Raw genomic sequence first — 17,014 nt, 5'->3', positions numbered from 1 at the left:
ATCTTGACTGTTGATATTCTCCCTATTATTGATAGTTGTAAATTCCCCCATTTTGCCAAATCTGTCGCAATTTGTTGTTTATGATAATTGTTCTCCTTAAGTGTACTACATCTTGCTGTCAAATATATCCCCAGATACTTGACCTTATTCATGACTTCATCAAAGTTTCCTAAAATTCTTCCTTTTGTCTTAATAGCATGTTCTTTGTTAAACTCTTCGTTTTTATCTTTATTTATTTTCAAACCTGCTACTTTTCTATATTTCTCTATTTTTTCTATCAATTTAGGTGCAGTTTCTAGTGGGTCCTCTAAGATGAAGATCAGATCATCTGCAAATGCCTGCAATTTATATTCTTCCTTTTTAATTTTCATTCCTTTTATGTCTTTCTCTTCTCTGATGCTTCTATTTAGGACTTCTAATGTTAAGACGAACAACAGAGGCAATAGTGGACAACTTATCTCGTCCCTTTCTTTATTTCAATAGAATCTGACAATTCTCCATTTATCATTATCTTTGCTGTTTGTTTATGATATATAGTTTGTATGGCTTGGGTAAATTTCTTACCAAAGCCCTTCTGTTCCAGCTGCATCAACATAAATCGCCAGTTCACATTGTCAAAGGCTTTCTATGCATCTAAAAACGTCAAAGCCATTTGTTTTTCAGGATGTGCCTTATAATATTCCAGAGTGTCCAGAATTATTCTCATATTATCTTTAATTTGTCTCTTTGGTAAGAACCCATTTTGATCACGGTGAATAAAATCGTTTAAATATTTTTTAAGTTGTTCTGCCAGTATTGAAGCAAATATCTTATAGTCTGAATTTAGTAGAGAAATAGGTCTATAGTTCATAATTTGAAGTAGGTTGGCCTCCTCTTTTGGTACAAGGGTAATATATGCTTCTGATCACGATTTGGATATCCTCATCTTTGACATAACATCATTCATAACTTCTAGCAAATGGAAGACACAATGATTCCTGCAATATCTTATAAAATTCCACTGGCAATCCATCTGGGCCTGGAGCCTTTCCATTGTTTCGTTTTTAAAGTGCTTCAGTTAACTCCAACATCATCATGTTGTCTTCTAGCATGATTTCAGTTTCTTTAGGTATCTGGGGTAAATTCACTTTCTGCAAATACTGTTTGACTCCTCCCTCTTCTATATTCTCTTTTTCATACAATTTTTCATAGTAATCTTGTATAATTTTTTTCCTTCTCTTCATTTCCATAACAAATTTGCCCTTGATCATCTATTAGTTGCATTATTTTTCTTAATTCTCTCTCTCTTTTCAATTTGTATGCTAACCATCTGTCTGGTTTGTTTGCATTTTCAAAGTAATTCTGTTAAGCACCTCTATTTTTTTGTGTTAATTCGTCCTTTTCCATTGATCCCATTTTATGTTTAATTGTGTCCATTTTTATTTTAATATCCTTTTTTGTAACTCTTTTTCAAGTCTTTTGTAATCATCATCTAATATTTTAGAGGCTTGTCTTTTCTTTGTATTTCTTTTCCTTGTATAGTCTATTATCAAACCTCTAGTGTAGGCCTTCATTGTATCCCAATTATTCTGCATTGATGTGTCTTCTTTTCTGTTTTCTTTAAAGAAGAGTGCCAATTCTTTCTCCATTTTCTGTACAAAGTCCTTTTCTTTTAATATAGTGTTGTTTAGCATCCATCTAGACCTTCTCCTTTATCCTTTCCATTTAATTGCCATTGGGTTGTGGTCCGCCCATGTACTTGTTTTTATATCAACTTCTTTTTTAATATTTTTTTAAAGTTTTAATTTAAAACAAATACAGTATCAGTTGGTTACAAAAAGACTTTTGTGCATCTCTTCCACAGTCAACAAAGAGTCAAATCTTTAAATGAATTAGAAAAATACACACAGCAATGAAAGAGGAAAACTTTAGTCCATAGGTTACAGAGAACAATAAAAGAAAAAGTAGAAGAAAACTTAATCCATCCATTTCAAAAGGCTTGCATAAATTCCATCCATGAAGATGGCATTTAAAAAGTAAGATAACCACTGTCCAAAACCATTCCAAATTTAATTCCGCCGCTTGATTCTTCTATTCTCCAATTTAGATTAATTTTAAGTTTTTATAGGCAGTCTCTTTTTAAAACAGTAAAAGTTCCTCACCAGTTGGAAACACTTTCTCTTTCCGTATTTTTCCATTTTGGAGCTGCCCCAACTTTGTCAGCCTTGGCTGGATTTTTGTCGCCGGCTTGAAGAACTTCTCTTGCTTCTTTCAGGGATTTTGCGATATCCCTGAGGTCAGCAAGACATATTCTTCCTGTTCACCATCTCTTCGGGACGATTTAGGTCCGTTTGGACCACCCAGCGGCAAAAGTATTGGCTGCGGACTCAGAGCATCGAGACAGCACTTCCATCTCGTCACGACATTGGCTCCTCCCTTCCTATATGTTGTTAGCGTCCATCTAGACCTTCTCCTTTATTCTTGCCATTTAATTGTCATTGGGTTGTGGTCCGCCCATGTACTTGTTTCTATATCAACTTCTTGTATGTTACAGATCAAATCCGTTGAAATCCATATCATATCTAATCTGCACCATGATAAATGTCTGTTTGAGTAAAAGGTATATTGTCTATTTGTGAGATTTCTTTCTCTCCCTACATCTTTTAAGTCTATTTCATCAGTCATTTTAAAAAAGGATTTTGGAAGAGTCAATTTAGTTTTGTTATTTTTTTGTGTTTTATAATCCATGTTCTGATCTACAATTCCATTAAAATCTCCCATCATACAAATATTAGCATAGTCCAATTCAATTATTTTCATATGTAATTTCCTATAGCATTCATCTTGATTGTTATTGGGAGCATAAATTGCTATTAAAAGTATTTTCTTATTATTGTCCATAATTTCCACCATCAAGATTCTTCCATCGTCATCTGTATAAATCTGTTCCACTGGAATTGTATTTTTGATATAAAAAACCACTCCTCTTTTCTTGCATCTTGGCAACGCAGTAAATGTTTTCCCTAACTTAGGCTGCACCAATATTTGTTCATGTTACTTTTTAATATATACTTCTTGTAGGCAGATTATGTCCAATTTTAATTTCTCCAATTTATGAAATATTTTCCTCCTTTTAATAACTGAATTAAGTCCATTTATATTTATTGTAATCAATTTTTTCTCTTCTATGTTTATATTTTATAGGTAGGATTTATTGCTCTAGTAGATCTCGGTTCTCGTTGTTCTCTAAGTTCAATGCCGCCTACTGCACCTTCTTCTTTTTCAGCCGCAACTATGCACTCTTTTGGAGTTCAATTAGTGGTTCTTCCTTTCCTGTGTCCTCCTCTTTCCTCTCAAATGTTCTGCATAGAATAGTTCTGCTTTCTCAATTGAGTCTATTCTACATCTTTGTCCTTGCCAAATAAACATGAGACCTTCTGGTATCAGCCATCTATAATTAACACCTTTTTAAAGTAGAATTTTAGTCAAAAATTGGTATTCTCTTCTCATCTCTCTCACTCTTCTTGGTATTTGTTTCAAAACTACAATCTCCTTGTCTTTATATTTCAGTTTTTTATCTCTTGCCTTCTGTAATATTTGTGTCTTAATTGCTTTCTTAATGAATCTTATATGAACTTCTCTTGGGAGACTGTTTCTCACTGCATATCTTGTATAGACTCAAAACTTCTCGTCTATACCATCCATCATCTTCTCTTTGGTTATCTCCAGGGCATCTGCCAGAATTTCTATCATTATTTCTACCAAGTTTTCTCCCTTTTCCTCTTCTATGTTTTGAAATCTGAGATAAAATTCTGCTTGATCAATTTCCCATCCCCGTATTCCACTGTTATCTTTTTCCACCATGTTCAATCGGCTGTCAATATCTCCAATTTTCTTATCTCTTTGCTCATCTTTTTCTTCAATTTTTTTGAAGTCTTTCCTCATATTTCATCATCTTGGTGAATATTCTTATTTTTTCATGTTTTCCCTGTTTTTTGTTCAAAGTTCTCTGCTCTTTGTTCTATGTTTTCTATTTTTTTCTCAATATTTTCTGTTTTCACTTGTATTTTTTGTATTCCTTGCATAATCATCTGGAGTGTCACTTCCTTGCCCTTGTCCTTTTCCTATTGCAACATCATTTGTATTGATCATTGTCCTCCAGATAGTGAAGAAGAGGAAGTTGGTATTGCAGAACCAGCAGTCGATATCTTTTTACTCATTTTCAAAGAGTTGATCTAGTTGAGAAATATGAAGTCTTCCAGTTCTTCTATACCTTGATCCACTTATATGGAAGGCAGTTGTAATCCCAAGTAGTCCTAGAATGAGAAAAAGGGAGGGAGAAAAAAAGGAAAGAAAGAAAAAGAAGAGAAAGAAAAAAGAGAAAAAGGAAACAAGGAAAATGTTTTCAAGCTCTTATTTGGCTTTGATTCAATTCAGTGGAGTGGAATAACAAAATCCAGCAGAAAAAAAAGAGGAAAAAAAGTGTCTATATATGCATCCCCAAAAATAGGAAGGAGAAGGCAAAAAGGAAACACTACTTCTTTAAAAAGAGGGAGAGAAAAAAAGAGTCAAACTTCTTCTTTTGCAGCAAGCCTCAACCAGCTGGCAATAGCTAAATGAAAGGGAAAGTAAGGGAGTGGGGGGAAAGGGGAGTAGAAAGCACTGCCACTATGTAAAATCCAAGACTCTTATGTTAATTCCAGATAAAATTAACAGTTCTCTTTTCAAGGTCACAACAAAGTTCTTTCTTCAGATTCCAAACTTTATTTCAATCCCAAACTCCACGCGCTGATAGTATCCCAAAAGAGCACCTGAATAAACAAATCTCCATGTTCATTTCACTATCATTTCATAAACAAACTCAAAGTCCTTGAAGTGTAGTGTCAGGTCTTAACTTTCCTCTGAACACTCATACATGAAAAAGAAAACAATGTTTCCAGACCTCTAGGTGGCAGTGTTCTCTTTCACTTTCCCTTACCTCCCTTATTCTCAAAATAAAAAATGAAAAAGTAAATTCAAAAAGTTCAAAAAGGAAATATAGTTAAAACATTGTAAACAAAAAATAATAGGAAAAAAGATTTTAAACAGTGAAAATTGTTATGCAAGTTATTTAAAAGGAAAAGACAAAGAAATAAAAATCAGTCCAGTTTAAAAATAAAAGACGTTTATAGCAATCCAGCCAAATTCCAACAATAAAAAGGAAAAAGAGAAAAAAAACTCAACTTGACTCTAATTTAATTTCGCCGCTTAACCTCTTCAGTCTTCAATTTTAATTTTAGTCTTTTAGGGTGTTCTCTCAAATAATAGTGAATAAAAGTCCTCTCACCAAAATGATACACTTTCTCCTGTTCTCTCTTCTGTACCAGGGCTGTCCGCAACTTCAGCAGCTTTAATGGCTACCTCGCAACCACCGGAAAGAAAGGCTTTTCCTGGATCAACCAAGGACTTTGTGGTGTCCCTGGGATCGGCAGGATGTGCCCTTCACTATTACCATCTCTACGGGATGGTTTAGGTCCAGAAGGACCATCCAACAGGAGAGATATCAATGGCGATCTTGGAACTGCAAGATCACATGTTGTATCATTGCAGTATCATCCCCGCCCTCCAAAAAGCATGGTATTTTCATTGTCATGATGAAAGACTAAGAAAATTAATGAAGGGTGACAAGAGCTTCCAAATATGAGACAGACTTTTTTCTCAATACATCCAGTGTGGATCAGAGGGAGGGGATTAAGAATGAAAGAAAGGAATAAAGAGAAAGAAACTAGAAAAAGTAGAATGACTGCAGGAAGTATAACACCTGTGCAAAAAGGGTTAGATGGTATTTTAATCTCCCAACATAATCAGTGGAAAGTGAATATGAGGAAACAGTATACAGAATGTGCTTAGAACAGAGTGAAAAATGTACGTTCTGGACTGCAATACAGAAGCTTGTGAACTGATAGTTGAGATATGATAAATGATGCTTGATGGAATTATGAAGTAAAATATTGTGGATGAGGAAAAAATTGTGGACAAGGGGAAAAAATGTATTAGAAAAAGATTTCAGCAAAAAAGAAGAACGCTAGAAGAATATGGTACAATGTGTTTAGGCAGAAAAAGATAGCGGCATAGAATGTAGTCAGAAAAAAAGAGCAAGAAATGGAGGTGGAAACAATGCCGAATTATTTTGAGGGAAGGAAAATATTTTTCAACCCTCTTTACTCACTTTTACAGCTTCCAGACTTCGCTTCCAACAGTGAACAGAATTAAAAACAGAACTAATGAAATGATTTACAGTGAAATTGAATTGAGGAAATGCTGCAGGGAGTACTTTAGAGATTTTATATGGGAATTATTACAATATGTCAAAAAGTAGAATGGAAATACGTGCTATAATGATTATGTGTAAGAAAACAATGAAAACAGGAAGCCCAAACTGTGGTGAGAATGGTTGAAACTGATAAAGCTCCAGGTGTTAAGTGTTGCAATATAGATGTGGCTTTTGCTTATGAGATCTGCGCACCTCATTTGATGTATGTATGAAGATGTATGTATGAAGATTCACTACGGGAAGAATGCAGTATGGAGGGAAATATACAGTCCCTATATCCATTTTAGTGCAAGCATAAACACTACTCAGTGAGTGAGTGCAATTTGATGTTTATTATTGATGATGTTTATTTTTTCAGCAATAAAAAGTGATGTGACAAAATGAGACAAAAGGCAGGCAAAAGTAGTAAAGAGATATAACCAAGAAACAAGATTTTTTGTTAGTTACTTATCTGTATCTGCAGAACATTCAAAAACCATTGAAAATAATACGCCAGACGGTTAGCATGGACATCTCAAAGAGGGAGGTCTTTGGTTATTCCAGCACTAGCCCCTTTATATAAGTGTAACTGTAGCAAAATAAAAATGGAAATTAGGACTCCAGGAGATTTTTCTGCACCATGAAGAAAATAATTTGGTAGACAAAAATACAAAGAATGTGCCAAATATTTGCTTTTCAGCAGATCTTTACCAGGTGTATAGCTGTGAAAAACAAAGTTAATTACAGTATGTTTGCTGTTTATAGAATACATGGTAAAGTGAAGAGGTCTGGATTATGAAATGTTTTATGGAAATACGGTTCTGAAGACAGGTTGCTGAATATGATGAGGGCAATATATGATGGAAGTTCAGCATAGATAAAAATAAATTTAATGCTTAGCAATTGGTTCAATGCTGAGCAGGGAATAAGACAAAGATGTGTAACATTGCCTTGGCTGACTAATATATTTATAGATCATTGTACAAGGAGTGCTTGCTATCATTTAGAGATTAGAAGCATTAACACATATGAACATTTACATGCAGATAATTTTGTGTTTGTTAGTTGAGAACCCAAATGATTTACAGCAAATAGATCTCAAAATTAATGTATCAAAGATCAAGGTTGCTGTGTTTGATAACATAAAAGGCTTCTTGTTTAAGATGAACAGGAAACTTTTAACTGCTCCAAAATCCAAGTGTCCATCTAATAATGGGTGAGACCTGTGTTATTTATGTTACACCTTCATTACTGGAAATGCATTGGCTACCAGTTAGTACCCAATGCAGTTCAAGGTGCTGTTTGTTTTACCTCTATAGTCCTCCAGGGTTTGAGACTAGGGTATCTTCAAGGCCACCTAATAAAGGTGGAATCCACTGTCCAACAAATACAGAGGCTGAAGGGTGAAGATTCCCAACAAAAAATGGGTACCCAGAAGAAAGCAATTTTGGGTTGGGAGAAGGCTTTGCACTGATGAACCAGCTTTTGCCCTTTCCTGGTTTCTCCAAAAGACTTTCAGAAACTAAATGGAGTGGTTTCACTGCCCAAATGAGATACTGTGCCATAAATGATATAGGTATAGGTATTCTTTTGTAACTATCATGCTTCTTATGAATATATTATTTTATTGTTCTTGTGTGTATAGTGTTGAATGTATGCCACTTAGAACCAGTAAGATTGAAGCAAAGTAAAAATCTTTATAAATGAATAAGAATAAATGATTTCAAGTGGAGTACAAATGCCAGGCTTTAAGATTTGCAAAAATGGTGGCAAAAAGGAGTGGATAGTTTATGGTCTATGGCAAGGAATATATGTTTGTTGAAAAAAGTCAAAGGGGCTGTATGTAAGAGTGTAGTTCTGTCTACTTTGTTATATGGATGTGAGGGATGGGTAAATCAGGAGAAACATGTAAGTTCAATGGAGCAGAAATTGGGTATTTAAAGAAGTGTGCCTGGTAAAATAAGAATGGGGAAGGGGAAGGAATGGAGGCCGAATACAAATGTGAATGACCAGCAGGAAAGAAGTAAGGTGAGATGGTTTGGCCATGTAAAGAAAATAAATAAGAACTGAGTCTCAGAACAAATATATGAAAGAAGAGTAAACATACATTAAGAAGAAGAAATCTGTGGTTCTCTGGAGCTGATGAGAGCTTCAAAAAGACAGTCAAAAAGTTTAAAAAACAGAGCACAACTCATGAAGTGGTGTAACTGACTGGGCGAAAGAAATGAAGGTGTTGGCATAAACTTGATTTATATAACCCTTTTTTCCTTACCACAGGCCTCCAGTTTCTTTGGCTTACTTTTTTTTTTACTTCTTTTCTGAACTCCACATCACGGAATGTGATATGGGTCTATGTATGCCACATTAACCTTTGCGTCCAATTTCAAAGCAGTTGAAAAAGGTGGAGACTGAAATGTTCTCCTTAAAACTTTAATATAGCTACATAATTTCCTTTACTATATCTTGCTTCAACGATGGTTCATTTTCTTCTGGAATTCAGATTGAACATATCTGAAATGCTTGACAATTTTAAAATCTCCACATGCTCCACTAATGAGGCAATGTGTATAATGCAAAACAAATCCACGTGATAGCACACAATGTACAAAAAAATCTGCCTACTGGGCTTACCACAGCTATCAAGAAATTCAGCACCTCTATCATTTCACACTTGCACCTTGCATTGATAAGCATATCCCCAAACAAATTTCTTATTTGGGGATATGTGAAATCTTTCAAATTAATTTACCAAAGCTGGAGTTGACTGGATGGGGTCTAGGAACAGGGGGGAGGGGAAATCAAACCTAAATTGTCTGTTTCTTCCAAGATCATGTGCCAGGTAATAAGAGCAGCAAATGCAGGGAGAAGAGGGGTACTCAAAGAAACCAATCACCCAGATAAAGCCATCATGTCCTGTTTATTCATCTCAAAAGGGAAATTACAGGCTCCTGTTCCACACAGGTGAGGTTGGTGGGTCAGGTCTGGGGATGATTGGTTTTCGGTGGTGTCCCTGCCTGCCCTAAGGATCAACCTCCTCCCGGCAGCCCCCAATCGGATCAGATCAGCAGCTTCATTTTGAAAGGCAGCCAAGATGGTGACAACACAAAGTTGAAGTTGTCTATGCCAGCTGCTCTTATCTCATGCGGTACAGGTGGTTGTGTGTACTTTCCTTTTATTTTAAAAAATATTTTTAGAGTGATTTTATCCCACCAAGCATCATTCGACTCCGGAGATTTAGAAACGCGAGAATTCATGAGCCATTAAAAGTCATAATGAGAGGCTGCCCTACCCTGGGCAGACCGGGACCAGGGAAAGGAGACGCATCCCTTTGTGGCTTCTCCACGCCAGGAAGAGGCTACAAATCCCGAACCTTCCTCGTTGCTTCTCTCCCACCCACCCCACCCCCAACCACATTTCCGAGAGAATGATGAGCTGTAGGCGGCGGCGGTCCTGGATCGGGGCGCGGGATTCCGATCCGCCCAGCCCTATTTCTTGTCTCTCGCCAGCACCGATTTGCAACGCTGAGAGGTTGGTTGTTCCGGTTGGGACCGACCGGGGCTGTTTTGGGCAAGGGCTGGTTTTGTCGGGTGCAGTTACAGTAGTGCCAGGAGTCGGAAGGAAGCCCGGAGACTGGGATTGGCGCAGCATGAGGCTCGCCCAGGATCCGACGAGTTTCAGTTCACCCCGTGCTTTTTATGCGACTCGTAGCATTTCCACCAGGCGGTGCTGGGGTGAAATAAAACCGAGGCGGTTCGCCTCCTGACAATTGGCTTCGCTCGACGTGCTTGCGAGGAACCCGGCCTTCAGCTGAGCCTCCTCCTCCTCCTCTCCCGCTAACTCGTACTCTTCTTTCCTTTGGAACAGTTGACTTGCCCAAAGGAAAGGAAAGGGAGGAGAAATTTAAAGGCCTGCAAGATCGGAACAAGTTAGAAAGAACAGAATTTGGATCACAGGACAATCTTGTTCCCCTTTCCAGGATTGGCTCGGGAACTTCGGGACAGATCCTTCCTTTCCCGCCTGGTCCCACCCACCCTCCGATTTGAGGCTGCAAAGCCTGCGGCTTCCGACCGACGTGCCTTCGCAGAAGCCAAGCCCCACCTTGGCCTGCGTGGAAATACCCCAAGGAGAGAATTTCCCAACCTCGCAAAGGCCGCTTGTTCCATTGTTGAAACGGCCTTGCCCTTAACGACGTATTTCGTAACCTTGGCTCTGCCTGGCTTCCTGTCTCTTAAAAGTTTATTGTTTCTCGAGGGGGGGGGGAGAGTCCGTTTCGGGTAGCTTGGCGCCTGTTTTTGATACCGCCACGCGCGCAAGGGCGCACGCACACCATGGTCGTTGGGCCTCGAGGTGGGGATCGATGGGAATCACACACCCCCGCGCCACCCTCCGGGGGAGGAAAGGCCGGATGAATTGAGGCTACGGGACGACACTCGTTCCAACCGATCTCCAACGCAGCGCTTAGCAACTCAGCTCCCACCCCCCACCCACCCCAGTCACAGCTCCGCCTCTCCGATCGGGAACAAGTTACGTAGGGTGGAAGGCTGTCTGCTGAATTCTGGATTCATTTATACTGACTTCAGATCTGGCCACCTGCGGCTGGGGAAAAAAAGTGATGATGATACGGGGGGGGGGGGGGGGGATGAGGACCAGATTGGCTTCCTTTGCTTAGAAATCGAGCACTAGGCAAAGCAAGGTCTTCTTTTTATGGGTGTTTTACCTTCCAAGACAACACATTCAGTTTAGCTGTTTCCACCCAAAAAGCTCCTGCTAAAACGCCTAAGCCACATTCCCTTTGACTGAGCTCTCTCTCCAGGCCAAGCCTTGGGGTCAAACTGCAAGAATTTGAGAAGCTATAAAAGGACAAGTCAGGAGCTTCAAAAGGGTCTTTGACCTTATGTAGGATAAGCTTCCTAGGGATGCAGCTAAGACGCTGAGCTTGTCAATCAGAAAGGTTGGCAGTTCATCAGTTTGAATCCCTAGCGCCATGTAACGGAGTGAGCTCCTGTTACTTGTCCCAGCTTCTGCCAACCTAGCAGTTTGAAAGCAGGTAAAAATGTAAGTAGAAAAATAAGGAGCACCTTTGGTGGGAAGGTAACAAGAGTTCTGTGCGCCTTTGGGATTTAGTCATGCCGGCCACATGACCACGGAGACGTTTTCGGACAGCGCTGGCTCTTTGGCTTAGAAATGGAGATGCGCACCGCCCCCTAGAGTCGGGAATGACTAGCACATATGTGCGAAGGAAAACTTTTCCTTTAGGATAAACATTAGCCAGACCTTTAGAAAGCTTGAGCTTTTTCATTGACAGCTGTTCAAAAGACAGACAAGATAACCCAACAATGGGGTTCAGTCAAGAGACTGTTGTGATTACTGGGAGCTTAAACTCCAATCCCCTTGGATTCAACTGGCCTTAGAAATGCTACTTAGAATTGGCTTAGAAATCCAATTGTTCCTGCTTTTCCTTTAGGGCAGAACCTGCCCGAAAGTCCTTTGGGAATGGATCCATTAAACCCATTATAGGCTCACTTTCAGCATCCCTCGAGGCCCTCAAGATTGCACGGGCCTCATTCAAAAGTGTTTTACAGAATAACTCTTTGATTTATACAGCTGCCCGTCTCACCATAACAACTCTATCATCTACCATCTGGTGGAAAAAAATATTCCCAAAGCCCACCTCTCCCCCAAAAAGAAAACCAAAAGGGAAAAGGGGGACCAAATATCATGGCTCTGCCTGTTTGCTAAACTTCATTAGTAACAGATTCTATCAATTTGTGGTTTTCCATGGCTGATTTTTTTAAAAAAAGAAGACAATTGACCCTTGACCATGTAAAGGTAGGTCCTTACTACAGTACATTAACCTGACATGATGTGGCTTGGGCATTCCAAGGCTCAGTGCAAACAGTTGGCTGAGCTAAAGATTCATTGCGCTTCTCTGGCCTTTTGCTTTCCAGGGGATGATCTGGAACTTGTGGGCTACATCCTCCAGGCCACATTTTTTTGCGCTTCTTTTCAGGAGACTGGTAAGTGCAGTTTGTTATCTTGGGAACTGTTGCTATAGAAACAGGCAGAGGTGGGAGGAATTTTTTTTTTTTCAGTGGCAGGAAAAGGGGGCATTTTAGGTAAAAATCCTTTGGATAATCTCTACCATGGAGCATTGGTATAGCCAACAGCAGTGGAGAGCTGACTCCAGAGCCCAGCTTTGAACCCTTGGCTTGCCAGCTTGGGAGGGAGGGAGAAGCCAACTGTCTGCAACTACCAATCAAGGCAAAATGGCACTGCTGATTTCATCACTCTTTATTCTTTACCAGATCTTTCTTTTGAATGCCACTTGCAGTGATAGTGATGCATCAGATATCTGAAGAGATAGGAAGCTGTTATATGTGTCAGAAATCCAGCTACATTATAGATTAATACCGACTGGCAATTTATTGTCTAAATATTTAATCTACCCTCCCTGCGCTTTATTTTCACATGGGGGCATATTAAGAACTTAACCTAGGAACTTGTACCTTCAAAAATATAGTATGGTACCATTTGGCTTATCCTTAGCATAGTACAGTCATGTGTTTTGAGACAAGGACATCAAGCAAACAAAAAGCACACCATGCCCCACGTATCCTGACTCCCCCTCCCCCCAATTCTCTTATTCACCCAGTTCTGTTCCTGTTGTTAAGGATACCCTAACTGGCCATTCATTTCTCAGTCAAATATAATCTCATCTCTCAGTCGAAGGACTGTTGTGACAACTAATACAGGCCAAGTTATAAATGACAAACAATTCTCATTGAAGGAGTGCTAGGATCAGAAAGTCCAAGTTGGTAAAAGTTCTTGCAAACATTGCAGTGGGCCAGTCATCTAAATGTCTTCCTGGTAAACACTTTACATTAACTTAGTGAACTGACCATATGGGTTTTTATAGGCAGCGGTCATCACCATGGGAAACGGTTTTCCGTATCTTCTTTCTCAGCTTGAGTGACACTCAAAACAATACCTGCTCAGACGATTTCAAAGGATATAGAGAAGATAGTTAATCAGGTGTACTCATAGAAAATGCAAAGTATCCAGCAAGGAATCTGCAAACAACTTAACCGATTCTACATTAGCTACTTACTTATAATTCTAAGGAAATCTGTTAATTTAGCTAATGTCAACTGTAGAAAAAAAGAACTAGAATAGTGTTATCCCAATAAATAATTCTCCCTAGGCTTTACTGTCACATATATGTTGGATATAAAGTAGATGATATCAATATATGATCATACTTGTTACTGATCTTTAGTTCTGAACTTGTAACAACTAATATTTCATATTTCCTGAAATTTGGTGCTTGGCTTAATTTGCTGATATGAGTGAACATGCAATCAATGACCACATCCCCATTTTCTGTTTCTTTTTAATTTGATTTTTCTTCTTTGAACATGGATGGGCCCTTAACTTGTCACTGCCTGATTCACCTATACCAGGGGTCCCCAATCAGGCTGTGTAAACAAGTGAAGCCCCACCCACGGGATGCAGGCAGCACATGAAACCACACCCCCTCCAGTCCAGGGGGAAAACCTCTCTCCAGGAAACTGGTCCCTGGTGCCCAAAAGGTTGGGGGCCACTAACCTATACAGACCATAAGCAATAATCAATATGTGAACATAAACTCTCATCTCCGTTACAGTGTGAAATAGTAACTATGGCAGCTCTGGGAATGTACAGATTTCTGCACTCACAGATGTAGAAGAGACTTAAGCCAAAAGGAATGGAAAAAAGAGAAAGAAGTGTTCATCAGTAGGTATGCATGTAATATATTACCATACGTGCATACTGTGGGTTAAAGTGGGGGCAGGGAGCCTGTAGGTTTCCTCATTTTGGTTGAGAGTGTTGCTCATCACTGAAACAATACGGTTGTTGTACTCTCCAAAACGCATTCTTATTCCTGGGAAGGTACAAAAACGAAGTGAACAGGATGCTGGACAATTGAGTTTGAAACAAGCTGCTTCCAGAATGAATATGCCAAATGTGTTAAAAGTGTTCTGCTATATTTTTAGAGCCATTGTGATTTTCCATAAACACGATGGGGAGAAATGCTGCCCCGCCTCAGGATCAGGATGGACTGTTACAAAGTGAGAGCCCCTCCCGTAATTTCAAAGGGTGCCCGTAGAGAGTTTCCCCCTTCCCGCCCCTCCCCATCCCCCACCCCCCACCCCCCACACACTTGGAAAATGTTATCCTCCGGTGCTTGGCTAGATAACGTATGACAGGTTCAATCAACCACAGCCATTTTGCAGGAGACTGCAAAAACAGTTACTTTCTCTATTGTCATGCTTGGAATGAGGTCAAGTACTGAAGTCACGATTCAGATGATTAAAATGAAGATGTGCCGATTCTGCGACTGAACAGTGTGTTATTGTCAACTATGCTCAAAATGCTGGAAATAATCTTCATTTAATGGCATCTCAAATGATGTTCTCTTCCCTCTGACTTCTGTTTGGACTTTGGCTGTACTACCCTTGTGTCCCTGCAACAACCTGATGTGTTGCTTTCCTGGGACGAGCTGTAGGAGGTTCCTTTGCCGGGCAAGCGATGCTCTCAACTGTTGCTAGGAAACACTCTTCATCCTGCATAGCACACATGGCTGATAGCAGCACTTTTTTCTTGGATGCTCCCTCCCCTTTCTCAGTTCTAGCCTTGGTTTACGCAGTTAAGCTGTCTCCAGCAGCAAACCTGATTTTTTTTTAAGCAGAAGAAAGTTGCAGTCACAAGCTGCAGGGCTAAGCAGAGCTCCACAAGCCCAATTCAAAATGCAAGATTGTGTAGTATCTTGGGTGGGTCCAGATTTAGTAAATTATGCTTAGGGCAGAGCAACCGAATGAACAGAAACTAGACTTGTCCCATTCATCTCATTGCTCCTGCGGTCCACTTGAGAAAAATCTAGATGCATCCCTGTATCTTAGTCCAATTTTCTCTTTCCTTATCCATTCAGCAGAAGCCAAGCATCCAAATGCAGACCTGTTGGAGGGTTTTTTTTTTTATCGTAATCAGGTCCAGGTGGCCTTCCCTTCGAAGTACCATCAGCTCTGCTGCTCATCCAAAAGAAGCAACAGTATAAAAAGGTACAAGTGTTTCAAGTATCACAGGAGATTTCTGCTCCCACATCATCTGAAGGAAAGCATGAATCGGTAGGAGAAAATACTGGGCCCAAAGATCATCTCTCACAGAGTGATGTAATGCTTCCCCCACCTCCAATAGCTGACACTGTAGAGAACTTACCATACATATTTTTGTTACCCTGGGCTGTTTTGTTTTACCGGATGCTATAAGCCATTTCTGAAATATACCTAAGTGATATGAATAAAAACAAAAATAGGCTAAAGTCATCCAGGAGTAAGTCCCTTTTTTGCTCAAAAATGGGAATCCAAGTGGCTATTCCAGTAAGAAAATAATATTTTGTGGTTAGTGCTGAGTAAGTCTCAGTTCCTACCCACACAGAGGAAGCGCTATTCTGGGTCGCATTCCACAGAAGGCAATACCCACAACACAAAGGAGTTGACTCACAGCAAGGAACTGTATGCTCTGTCCCATGCTGCATGAGGCTTTTGAGATTCTTAGGCAGCCCATTCACGAAAGGAGCCTATGACAAAGGTGGCATAGGTCAGGACTGTTATCAAATGAATCAGAAGGCACAGGACAAGAATGCATGCCAGCTCCTTTCATTTAGCTCCCCACGTGCATACATAAGCATATGATGCACAGTTGTCGTTAATACTGCTGGGAAGCCTGAATTTGGCAACGAAAGTCACCCCCAGAACTGGTTAGTTCCAAAGATTCATAAAGAGCCAGCTAGATCTGTGTTTCCCAAAACATTCATTGGCAGCACCACTGATTGGCTGACCTCTACCTTTCCACCACAAAAAGTGGAAACTTTAAATAACATTTTTGATGCAAGTCAGGAAACAGCTATGTCACGAACCCATGAGAAACAAGAGGGATATTGCCCGGGGCAGCAGCTGGGCCAGTGTCAACAGAAAGAGGATGCAGCAAGCACGAAGAGGGAGACAGGAGGGTAGGAAGACCATTGGGCAGGGATGCAGTTGGAGACTTTAGTTGCTGTATCAATATGGGGAGGACCCACTGCCAAGGAATGCCAGCACAGTCACAGGTCTCCAGTGACAGAGCAACTGGGCCCTGATCTCCATTTCTTCAGGGAATGGGATGGAATCCAGGAACCCTCAGGCTAGCAAACTGGTATAGCTCCTGCCTAGAAGTGTGGTAGTTTGGGGCGATGTGCATCATCCACGCTCATGAAGAGATTGGCCAAGACTATTTACTGTGTCAGGGAAGCAGCCAAATGTTACAGGCAGACTGGCTGTTCTTGGTCTTCAAGTGGTGGTTACGCCTTCAAACTGGTTGTGGGCCTTCACTGTCCTTTCCTTTAGGGTAATGCTAAATCAGCCCCTGATGCTTTTGCTTCCTATCCACCTTGTACTGAGGTGTAAAATAATCTGCCCCCTTAAATCTCCTTGACAGGCCCATGATAGCTTCGCTTTCCAAGGCAGCACGACACTTTTCAATAGCAACTACCGAGGGGTGGTTTTGTATGTTTCTCCCGGCTCTGTCGCCATGGCAGCAGCACAGAGAGGCCTGCAGGCAGCACTGTCATTCCAGAGACGGGGGCTTCCTTCCCGGCAGTCAGGAATGGCAGCTGTCAGCTCTGCTGAGAATATATAGATTGGGGGGGGGGAGAGGAAGCCACAGGCT

This window comes from Thamnophis elegans, chromosome 2, assembly GCF_009769535.1.
Source record: "Thamnophis elegans isolate rThaEle1 chromosome 2, rThaEle1.pri, whole genome shotgun sequence".
Lineage (NCBI taxonomy): Eukaryota > Metazoa > Chordata > Lepidosauria > Squamata > Colubridae > Thamnophis > Thamnophis elegans.
This window is presented reverse-complemented; position numbering follows the sequence as displayed.